The 12,570-nt window shown below is 49.2% G+C and overlaps 1 protein-coding gene across 2 annotated transcripts in view; it reads right to left on the bottom strand.

The window, feature by feature from the left end:
- The window catches only part of ELF2 (E74 like ETS transcription factor 2), a 170,509-nt gene that overhangs the window by 35,535 nt on the left and 122,404 nt on the right, over positions 1 to 12,570 (bottom strand). The window lies entirely within an intron of this gene.

Here is a 12,570-nt window from a genome sequence, read left to right as displayed (position 1 = left end):
TCTGTTTTGCTGCGCACACTGTGCATTATTTTGGCTGTATTTTTTTGATGAGGCATGTCAATTGTTTTTTGCGTTTTTGAGCAATTCCAGTCAATGGATTTGATAAAAACATTGGTTAAAATGCATAAACCACATACGTTTTTTGATGTGTTTTTGCCGAGGGTGCATTTTTTTTTGGGGGGGGGGGGGGGGGGGTTCTTTCACTGCATCTTTGTGGTTAAGAAAAGATGCAGTGTGTGAACATAGCCTTAGGCTATCTGTGCAGGTCACCCACATTGTTCCAGGATGTGTCTGGGCTCACTTCTGTCACTTGGGTGTTTTGCTGTCACAGGTGGAGGATTCCGGCTGTGGATAACCTGAGTGACGTCACCGCTGACTGCACGGAGCTCACAGCGGGCAGGCCATCGCGCTAGCCGTGAGCATCAGATATAGTAGTGCTGGAAGCCTTGTGGGACCTTGTGTGGATTACTTCGGACCTGCAGGGGTGTTTTTGGGGGTAAAAAAAAAGTGGAAGTTTTTTTTTTTTTTCCTTATTTCAAATAAAGGATTTTTGGGGTGTTTGTTTAGGGCCGTTTCACATTTGCGCTATTTTAACAGATTCGGGCTCGTTACAAATACAGTACAGTTCATTTATTTACAGTGGAAGCGCCACAGCATGTGGACACAAGCGGGTACTGCATGACACACACGCGCCATAGTAACGCGCTTCAAATGGAAATAAATGAACTGTACTACATTAGTGACGGATTCCGTTTGCATCAAAACAACGCAGATGTGAAACTAGCCTTATTTACTTTCGCATTAATGATGTGGGGTGTCTCAGACACCTACCATCATTAAGCTAAGGCTTAGTGGCAGCTGTGGGCTGTTAACTCCTTATTACCCCAATTACCACCACACCAGGACAACTGGAAGAGCCGGGTCCAGTGCAAGAATTGCTGCATCTTATGAATGTGCCACTTCTGGGGAGGCTGTGGACTGCTATTGTTAGGCTGGAAAGGGTCAAATAACCCTAATAATATCAGCCCCCAGTTGTCTGCTGTACCTTGGCTGGTTTTAGAAAAATAGGGGAACCCCACATTTTTTTTTTAAATAAATAGAATTAAAAAAAAGAGGGGAGTGGGATGTCCTCTATTTTTCATAACCAGCCAAGGTATAGCACACAGATGAGTTGCAGGCTACTGTTCCTGCACTGGATATGAAAAATGGGGGGGGAGGACCCCACATTTTTTTTTACCAGAAAAAAATAAAACAGCTGGTCAAATTAGTGATTGCTATATCTATCGAGCTATTTTATTTCTTTCTATGTATTGTCTGTTCTTTTCTTTCGATCTACGCAATATTTTCTTTAAATCCACCGTCTTTTTATTTTTTAGATCTATTCTATCTAGCACTTATCCTATCATATTTTGTTCCTCCTTTAACGGATTAACAAAATGGCAGCAAAAACGCACCGTCATTACAAGCTATTTTTTTTTTACATTTCCAGGCTCTCTGTGGCAAGGTGCAGTTTTGGTTGCAGTTAAAACTGCAGCGTGTGCATATAGCCTTAATGACTGGGCCACTGATCTCACCCCACTATTGCACACACCGTGATGCCCACATTAACTCTGGTCACTCCAGCCTGGCCCGAATGGGCTCTGGGCATCTACGTAAGTCAATAGCCAATTTTCACAAATTTCAATAAGTAACTGGTTTTTTTTTTTTTTTTTTTTTAAAAAGCGCAAGAAATTATTCTGATCTACAACTGCCAAGATACAGATCCCCCTATCACCTCCGGCTGCTGGGAATCTGCTTCTGTCATCAATGCGTACTCACAAAGGGAAGCCACCATTGTGTGCGGAGATGATTTCTTATATTATAAATACAGTATATTATTATATTACAGTTTTCACTATCTATCGCACAGGCACCACATAGGGTTTGTTTTTTTTATTTTAATGCCATTTTCAAAAATAAAATGTAGCAATCTGTTTCTCACCACCCCACCACTGGGAGAAGAGGCTATTTGCTGTCTTTCATGCCAGTTCTGATGCAAGAACCAGCTTGAAACAGGCTGGAGTGACCTAAATTTGATGAGTGGCATCACTATTTTTGTGATGAACATGTGAGATCAGTGGCCCAAAGCCATTTTAGCCCTTAAAAACACCAATTATTCACATCTGGGAAAATTGTCTATTTGCCTACTTTGATGCCAGTTCGGATGCTCAGAACTCACTTGAGCCAGGCTCAATTGACATGAATTTGATTTGTGGAATCCCTATGTAAGGCCTCTGCCACACTTATGTGACAAAACGTAACGTTTTTGTCACGTACGTGTTAAAAGGGGTGGTTTTGTTCCCGTGTGCCGTGTTTGTGGCACGTACGTGTTCTCCGTGTGTTATTACGTTTTGTCCCCGTGTGCCGTGTTTGTGGCACGTACGTATTCTCCGTGTGTTATACGTAATAACACACGGAGGTTATTACGTATAACACACGGAGAATACGTACGTGCCACAAACACGGCACACGGGGACAAAACGTAATAACACACTGAGAACGGAAAGCCCCGACTTACCTGCATCATCCGGAGCCGTCTGTGGTGCTGAATGACAGCGTCCGGCCAAAGCCACGCCCCGCTGATGCTGCGTCCGGCCCCCAGTGAAGAAGAAGCGTTGTTCAAATTCATTGGGAGACGGATGCAGGGGACAGCCGCGGCAGAGACTGCAGGTATGGTGGAGGTGAGTATGTGTTTTTACTATTTTTACACTGACACGTGTCTTTCTCCAGCACGGGCTCGCATCCACACTACATCCGTGTGGTACAGGTGCGGGCCGTGTGACACGGACATGTCAGCGTTTTTAAAAAACAGACACACGTAAGTACGGAATGGACACACGTTCCATTCCTGAATACTTACGTGTGTCCAAAACAATAACAATACATAGGACCACGTAGGCCCGTGACTCCGGTACGTGGAAAAAAAGGCACACATGTACCAGAGGCATGTGAGTGTGGCAGAGGCCTAAAGGTGGTGTGATATCTGTGGCCCAAAGTCATTTAACCCCATAAAAACACCAGTTACTTATTCAAATAGTCAAAATTGACTGTCCACTTTGATGCCAGTTCTGATGCCCAGTACCCATTTGAGCCAGGCTGGAGTGACCTGAATTATATGTGGGGCATCTCTGTGTAATGACTGTCATACCAGTGTCCTTAAAGGGAACCTGTCAGTAGAAATTTTGCACTAAACATAAAAGATTCCCCCTCTGCAGCTCCTGGGCTGCATTCTAGCAAGGTTCCTGTTGTTTATGTGCCCCCTTTCTGACCAAAATAAAGACTTTATAAAGTGGTACCTTTTTGTATGCAGATACTGTAAATGGTACACGGGGGCGGGCTGCCTGCTGTCCGTTATTCTGCCTCCTGCCGCTTTAGGCCGTCCCGCATCGCTCATTTCCAGGAGCTGCAGAGGGGGAATCTTTTAGGTTTAGTGCAAAATTTCTGCTGACAGGTTCCCTTTAAGGGCTGCTTCTCACTTGCGAGTTTCTCGCAGTAGAGCAATACGAGAAAATCTCGCATTGGAATCGGACACATGTTAGTGAATGATTCAGCTCGCATTTGCGATTTTTTTTTTTCTCAGTCCAAATCGGACTGAGAAAAAAATCGCAGCATGCTGCTTTTTTGCGAGTTTCTACTGCGAGTCTCTCCAATGCAAGTCTATGGGAGCGTGTAAAAAATCGGATGTCACGGGACGGCACTCATACCATCCTAGTGACATCCGATTTTTTAAATACATTACTCGCATGTTGCCTAAAACACTGGAAACGAGTGGTGTCACAATGTCTGTCAATCACTATTCTCTGTCAGTCGGTCTCTTCCTCTCGGTCTGTATTCTCTCCCTGTCGATCGGTCTGTCGGTCGGTCACTATCTCTGTCCCTCACTCTCTGTCCATGTCGGTCTATCCCTCTCCCCCCTCTCTCATACTCACCGATCCCCGGCGCTGCACGGCGTTCACACTGCTCCGGCGGCTTCTCTTTTGAAAAAGCCGGACGCTCATTATTCAATCTCGTATTCCCTGCTTTACCCGCCCAACGGCACCTATGATTGGTTGCAGTGAGACAGCTGTTACTCAGCGTGGGGGCGTGTCTGACTGCAACCAATCACAGCAGCCGGTGGGCGTGTCTATGCTGTGCAGTAACATAAATAAATTAAAAAAAAGCGGCGTGTGGTCCCCCTTAATTTTAATATCAGCCACATAAAGCCATACGGCTGAATGCTGGTATTCTCAGGATGGGGAGCTCCACGTTATGGGGAGACCCCCAGCCTAACAATATCAGTCAGCAGCTGCCCAGAATTGCCGCATACAAAATATGCGACAGTTCTGGGACTGTACCCGGCTCTTCCCGATTTGCCCTGGTGCGTTGGCAATCGGGGTAATAAGGAGTTAATGGCAGCCCATAGCTGCCACTAAATCCTAGATTAATCATTGCAGGCCTCTGAGACACCCCCAATGATTAACCTGTAAATTAAAGTTAATAAACACACAGTGAAAAAATCCTTTATTTGAAATAATAAACAATAACAAAGACACTCGTTCACCACTTTATTAAGTACGCAAAAAAAACATCCTTGTCCGACGTAATCCACGGAGGTCCCGCGTCGCTTCCAGCTCTGCTACATGAAGGTGACAGGAGCTGCAGAATACACCGCCGCTCCTGACAGCTCCACGCAGCAACTGAGGTGAGTATCACGATCAGCTGGTGATGTCAGTCAGGTTACTCGCGGCCACCGCTGGATCCTCCAACAGTGACAGCAAGTCACCTGAGTGACAGCAATGAAGTCACAGGTGAGTTGCGGACACGGGTGGAGGATCCAGCTGGCCGCGGGTAACCTGAGTGACAGCAGCGCTAATCGCGCTGCTCAATTCAGTCACTCAGGGGATTAGCGGTCACCGGTGAGTCCTTCACGGGTGACAGTCACGCTAATTAGGATGCGACACAGACAGAGCCGCGGCATGACAATGAAGTCGGGTGAAGTTCACCCGAGTTCATTCTGATCGTGCGGCTCTGTCTGCTGTCAGCGGCCATTCAGCTCTGCTACATGGCTGTCTGTGGCTGCTGTCAGCAACCATGAAGCAGAGCTGAATGCCAGATGACAGCTGCTGAGAAGAAAAAAAAAGGATCACGCATTGCACACGCACTGCAATCATGAGAAAAATCTCAGGATCGCAGTGCAGTTGCATTACACTCTGACCTAACGTGAACTAAAATCAGCTGAGTTTTTTTCAGCCAACTCGAACAGATTTTACTCGCATAGATGTGTTTCTAGCCCAACTCTTTCAATAACACCCTTTGGTGCCCATTTTTTTTTTTTTTTGCTAATTTTATTTATTTTTTTTTAGCATCATTGAAGTGTATTCACATTAGAGCACCTCGCTGCATTGTATCTTATCATGGTGATTTTCTATTTTTGTTGTTAAACCCTGTAAATAACAGAAGAAAAAATAATTGCTGAATAAAAAAAACTTCAGCCAGGAATAAGAAGCCGGACAAAAACTTCAGCATTGTTCCCAGTGTAGTCAGCAGCCTGTGATGAGACTGGCTCCTGTAAAGGGAACCTGTCAGGTGCTTTATGTCCTCCCCGCCAGCATTTACATGTCAATATTCCCTTCCTAACCAGCCCTGTATAATGATTCTCTAAACTCAAACTTAAAAAAATTCACTCATTACTTCAATTTTTTCATGTACTAATTAGGCCTACGACAAGTCAAAGGAGGGTTGTTTCTCCAGACCAGTCGGCCATCTTTCCATGGTATCACGCCCCTTTGGACGTGATGACATAATTTCCAAGAGCTGTCGTCATTGCAGCTCCTGGAAATCTTGTGCATGTGTGCGGCTCATATTGGCAGCATTAGTGCGCCTTAGAAACATGGTGTATGCATTATGGCCTTAAAGAGGCGCACTGCGCATGATCAGAAGTGCAGAAGCGGTTTTTCTGATCATGCGTAGTGGGCCTCTCTGAAGCTGGGACCCGTAACCTGCAGATATGGGGTTACTCTGTAGGTTAATAGCATTTGGAGTCAGCCCGGCGCCACCACTTTGAACCCTGCTGCCGGGAGGAAAAGAACGTTAGAGGAGTGTTCAACCCTTTTCATTACTGGCCACATCGATAATATGTTAAACCATGTTTCTCTTAAATACCTTGTGTTGCCAATAGTGCCTGTGAGCGGGGCTATTGCAGTATGCTCATACCCTTTGCATAAACCCCGTGACCTCTGATGTCCGGTGATGTCACATTAACTGAGGCAGGCCTAAAGGCCGCTTTACACTCTGCGACATCGCTAGCGATCGCACCCGCCCCCGTCGTGCGTGCGTCACGGGCAAACTGCTGCCCTTGGCGAATAATATCGCTAGTACGCGTCACACGAACATACCTTCCTAACGATGTCGCTGTGGCCAGCGAACAAACTTTTTTTTTTTTTTTTTTTTAAGGGGGAGGTTCGTGCGGCGTCACAGCGACATCAAACAGCGGGCCACCAATAGAAGCAGAGAGCAGCCGCATTAACAACACTCCCACCTTGCCGCCAGAGGATGCAGGTACGTTGTTGTTCGTCGTTCCCGGGGTGTCACATGTAGCGATGTGTGCTGCATCAGGAACGACGAACAACCTGCGTCCAAAAGAGCAACGATATTTGGGAAAGGAACGACGTGTCAACAATCAGTGCCGTTTTTGGAATAGTTAGCGGTCGCTCGTAGGTGTCACACGCAACGACGTCGCTAACGACGCAGGATGTGCGTCATGAATTCCATGACCCCAGCGATATCTCGTTAGCGATGTCGTTGCATGTAACTGGGCCTTTAGTCTTGTTGAGTGTCTGGGCTGTGGATGGTGTTTCACCGCTCATCACAGCGCATCATCTCCCTGCGCTCTCCTTCACTGCAGAGAGCCTCAAGCAGTAGCAACGCTGGGCTGTGATGAGCAGTGAAACACCACTCAAAGCCCAGTGACTCAAGGAGACTAGGAACGGCCGCAGTGATGTCAGGTCAACAGGAAGTTGATGTGACATCACCTGATCCCAGAGGTCACGGAGCCCGGGGGTGTAACGTGAAGGGGGTGAGCAGACCACAATAGCACCGCTCACAGACACTATTGGAAACACAAGGTATTTGAGAGAAACCTTGTTTCTCAACATAATATCGATGTGGCCAGTAATGAAAAGGGGTGAACCACCTCTTTAATCCTCTTGGCAATGTTCGGGTTTTAGTAACCTTATTCCTACAATTATTCACAATTAGGAAGTGCCATTAATTACATAATCTATGTTTTTTAGTAACAAGCAGACACTAGCGCGGGTTCAATCTGTGCATGGAGATCAGCGGCGGTAACCCCCCCCTGCGGTGACTGAAAACTGGTTCTAAGGCAGGTTACCAACGCTGTTAACATTTAACATGCAGATTTACCCCATATCTGCAGGTTAATAGCATTTTTTGGTTTTTTTTCATGTGCCAAGTTCTCTTTAAAAGGAACAAAAAATGACTGTTCAAAGTGCACCTTCTCATCTACTTCTCTTCCAGCTATCTCTGCCTCTACGAAGCCTGAGCTGTCAATCAAAGGAGACCAGGGGGGTTATAGAAGGAAAGAAAGCAGGTGGAAGATGCATTTAATGCGCCTGTACGTGGTTTGGTCAGTCACTTTGTGCTGATAGTCCCTCTAATGCTGCTGTTAAGCTTGAAAGTAAATTGCATTTAAAAAACTTCACCATGGTGTCCATGAGCAAAAGCAGGGTACAGATAGGCTTTTTCTTTATCGTTCCTATGGGAGACCCAGACCATGGGTGTATAGCTACTGCCCCCGGAGGACACACAAAGTTACTACACTCAAAACGTGTAGCTCCTCCCTCCTAGCATATACACCCCCTGCTAGCCAGTCCTAGCCAGTTTCATTCTTTGTGTCAGGAGGATCACACACACACATGCATCCTTTTTTGATTTTTCATTTTTTCTAAAGATTTGGAAGAAAAGCGGGTCCACTGGACTCCCGTCATGTCCCTTCTCACCCCCCTGGCGGCGGTGCTGTTAAGGTTGACTTCAGGGCAGCAGCCCTTCATGCCGCGCTCCTTCACCATCCCTTAGGGGCTCTGGCTTGAAGTTAGAGCCAACACGGTTCTCACTGCCTTGCAGGAGAACGGCCTCCATCCGCAGCCCTTTTGCAGGACCCTGCTGGACGTAGCACTGAACCCCCACCCCACCAGGGACTGGGCCCTGCGTCTCAAAGCTAAGTATAGAGACGTTATTCAGAGGGTCCTTCTGCAATGTGGGGCACTTTTATTGGGGGGGACAGTGATTTACTTTGATAATGCTGCTTTTTACTGTGTTTCCGGCCGGTTCCACGGTTTTTACTGAGAACTGCGCCGATGATGCCTGATTGTCGGCCGCATGCATAACTCTAGGCCCCGGCTTCAGCCGCGGCCTAGTTTCGTTTCGTTCCCCTGCATGTCAGTCATGCAGGGGGACACTGCAGCGCCGCCCGCCGGCCGCTCTGCACAGGGGAGCACACTCCTTTTTGAGGAGATGATTCCCTCCCCTGTACATCTCCTTAGCCCTCCGATTCCCGCTCCTGGGTTAACCCCCGCCCCCCCCCTCACTCTGGCGCCATTTTCTCAGCGTTCTTAGTACACTGGTCGGCGCTGGCTGCTCTGCAGTGCAGAGGGAGTGAATATCTGGCTGGGGGTCCAGGCTTGGAATCCGGAGGGCACTCATAATAGCGGCCTGATGAGTCACAACCTCTGGTTGTGCACTTTTATACACTCTCAGGGCATTCTGAAGGAGTTAATTCTTTATTATAGAACCTCCTCCTCAGCAGCATGTCTCACACTAGGAGCAAAGCTCCAAGGCTGTACACTACATGTTCTGCATGTAAGCTCATATTGCCTGAACCGGCACAGACCCTCACTGTAATGGTTCTTATGTGGTGGTGCCTCAGCCTGGAGTCTCCCCAGGCTGAACCCCTGTCTTGGGTATTCTAGACATTCTAGACAGAGCCCCCACCTCTGCAGCATGTCTCACAGAGCGAGGCTGCAGGCTGTTTTTATTATCCACTGCAGGTAGTCTCGTACGGCTGTACCGAGCTCATAACCATCTGTGGCCCCTCAGCTTGGAGGCTCATTAATGGTCCCTCCAGCTGCTCCGGTTTCGGTGGCTGACCCCTGGGGGAATCCTATTTCCAGGGGTCGGCTGTCCCGGCATCTGCTGAGCATGCAGCCCCCTTCTCAGGGCGTTTTCTGCTTCAGCTCGCTCAGCAAAGCTCACAAGGGACTCTCCTTCTGGGCTCAGACCCCTTCCTCCTGACAGGGAGACGCAGGGTCCCCTGTCCTCCCCGTCCCGCAGCTCCGATTACGAGCTGACTCACTGGACGAGGAGGATGTCTCTACCAGGGGCTCGGACGCTACTTTATGTACATTGATCCGTCCGTAGGTGACGCAGATGCGAATGATTGGATTGCATCCATTATACTTGTACTGGACATCCATCCGCCTGTATCAGGGGAGTATTCCCCGCTGGCAGAAAGGCATCAGTATACCTTTAACAGGACGAGGAGTGTGTTCCTTAACCACTCCAGTTTTCAGCCCGCTGCGTCCAAGCCCACAGCCTGTCCTGCAGACCCCACAGCGGGGTTCTGCTGCCTGTCTCCCCCTCCCATCAGAGGGGTCAAGGAGTGTACTCATTCGCCAAGGGTGGCCACTCCGGTGTCTAGACTTTCAGCCCGGATAGTTGTATCAGTGGCTGACGGCACCTCTATAAGGATCCCACGGTACATTAATTTTGTACTGGACCTCAATCCGCCGGAGTTACCTTATCTAGGTGAACACAACGTGTGTTCCTTAACCACTCCAGTTTTCAGGCCCCTGTGACCAGCCCAGGTTCCGCTCTGACAGTCGCTTCCCATGAAGCGTGATTCTGAGGACTGTGTTTCCCCTGTCCACCAATGGTGGTCAAGAAGTGGGCTCATTCACCTCAGGTGGCTCAGCCCGGACCGTTATGTCAGTGGCTGATGGCTCCTCACTTAAGGTTTTGCGGTCCGCCCGGTTGTCCTTTTGGCCAAGTCGGTATGGGGGCGGCAGGAGCTTCGTTCTCCTCAGCTTTACAGCAGTGCGGTTTTTTTGTACCTTCTCTGCTTCTCTGGAGGAGATGCATTCCCTCACAGGGACTCTATGCCCAAAACGGTTGCCTGAACTTCCAGACTTCAGTCTTTTCATCCTCTGCCAGGTCTGCCATGCTGGACACCGCACGGCGGCGGTCTTGGCTACTTTCCTCGCTATCCGCAGGCTCCTGTGGCTTCGGAGGAACCAGTTTCCTCGGAACCAACTGGATGAAATTAAGGAAGCTCTTGGCGGGGAGTGTTCTTCCTTGCCACAAACCTAAACCAGGGAACCTGTCCAGGGCAGGAATCAGTTGAGGTTTCGGTGGTTTCCGTTCCTCCATCTGATCGTCCTCTAGCTCGGCCTAGGTTCATAGAACCAAATGGCTCGAAGCTGCGTCTTCAGAAGACCGCAGGAGATGCTGCCACTGAGTCAGCTTCCTCCGAGCTATCTAGCCACGCCAACAACCTCCTTGGTCGGTAGCAGGCTCTCTCCACTTGGCGACGTAGGGTTCTAACACGTCTCCGTTCAGTGGGGGCGGGATTATATCCCCCATGGCTACAGGATGGAATTCTGTCCACCCGCCAAACAGATTTTTTCTGTCAACTCCTCCCGGCTCCAAGGCCGCCGCCTTCTCACAGGCCGTGGCATTTCTTGCAGGCCAATGGAGTAATTGTACCGGTTCCCGACTGGGAACGGTTCTGAGATTTTTGCTTAAATCTATTCCTAGTCCCCGAAGAGGGCGGTGCCTTCCGACCTGGATCTTTAGCTTTTCAAGCATAGTCAGGTGTGGCGTTTTCACATGGAGTCTCGGTTTTGTTCCGTGTGTTTTTCACCGGATCAATCAAGAACCCAAGGAGATTCCCCAGCAGCCATCGGCATCAGAGATGCCTATCTGCAGGAGTCAATCGCAGTTTCACACCAGCGTTGACTACGTTTTGACAATCTGAGTGGTCCAATTCGTGGCTCTTCCCTTGGGGTTAGCCACGGCCCCTCGAGTATTCTCATTGGGGCAGCTGTGATTAGGGTCCTGCACCCCTAGGGATTGGCAGTGATCTTTTGCCCTGGACGGCCTTCTTGTTGGGGCTTCATCCAGTGCTGACTCTTAGTAGAGTGCTTCGCTCACTCTCGCCACTCTAACCTATTCGGGTGGCTTGTCTTTCTGTCCAAGTCCACTCTGACTTCGAACCAGAGGTTCTCAGGGACGCAATTCGAGACTCTGTCGGCACTTGCGAAGCTGCTCTTAGTCGATCAGTAGTCCCTCCGCTGGCGGTCAACGTCGTTCTATCAGACACCTTATACAGGCGCTGGTCAGACGGTGGCGTCAATGGAAGCCTATCCGCCTTGGGAGCAGTATATCTCCACCGTGGAGCGCAGGGCGCTTGGACTCTGTCCGAATCAGCCCTCTGGATCAATGTGCTGGAAATCAGAGCTGTATTTCTAGCTCTCTAAGCCTTTCACCATCTGTTGGCGGCTAGGCACATTCGAGTCCAGTCGGACAACGTGACAGCGTTTTCCTACATCAGCTTCCGGGGCGGGACACTCAGCCGCCTGGCAATCTTGGCGGCTCAACATTCTTCAGTGGACAAGGGACTCCTAGTCCACCGTATCCGCAGCCCACATCCTAGAGGTGGAAACTGCGAGGCAGACTATTTCAGCTGTCCAACCGTGGTCCACAATCCTCAGGTTTTGCGGTAGACACACTGGTTCATGTTTGATCCCAGCTTCGTCTCTTTACGTATTTCACACTCTACCTCTTGTCCAGAGTCCTGCGCAAGATCAGTAAAGGGGGCCGTCGGGTCATTCTCATACTCCAGACTGACCCAGGCAGGCTTGGTACTCTGACCTGCTCCTTCTGTCCGTTGGGTTGCCATGGCATCTTCCGGACCGTTCAGACCTTTTCTCAAAAGGTCCGTTTTTTCCGTCAGAATTCTGGATTCTCAAATTGACGGCGTAGCTCTTGAGTCCTGGATCTTGGCGACTTCTGATATCCTTCCTGAAGTCATCTCCGCTATGACTCGAGCTCCAAAGTGTCCTTTGACCTTTTTGGCCTTGCCGACCCTCCTGTCCCTTCCACAGTCCGGTCTACAGCTAGGACTATCCCTCATTAAGGGACAGGTCTCGGCTCTGTCAGTATGTGCCAGCGGCGTATCGTCCGGCTGGCTCCGGTGCGCTCCTTTAAGGGCGCATCTCACATCATTCCGCCTTTCCGGCGGCCTATGGAGCCCTGGGACCTTAATCCGGTCCTCCCGGTTCCCGGAAATCCCCCTTTGCGCCTCTTGGGGAGGTTTCTTTGTTTCATCTTTCACAGAAAGTAGTCTTTCTAGTGGCTATAATTTCCCGCCAGAGAGTTCTGGCTGCACTCTCTCGGAGTCACCCCCTTTTTTGGTCTTTTGCATCAAGACAAGGTGGTCTTCATCCGACTCCGGACTTTTTTCCCTAAGGCGGTTAC

Source organism: Anomaloglossus baeobatrachus, chromosome 1, assembly GCF_048569485.1.
Source record: "Anomaloglossus baeobatrachus isolate aAnoBae1 chromosome 1, aAnoBae1.hap1, whole genome shotgun sequence".
Lineage (NCBI taxonomy): Eukaryota > Metazoa > Chordata > Amphibia > Anura > Aromobatidae > Anomaloglossus > Anomaloglossus baeobatrachus.
This window is presented reverse-complemented; position numbering and strand designations above follow the sequence as displayed.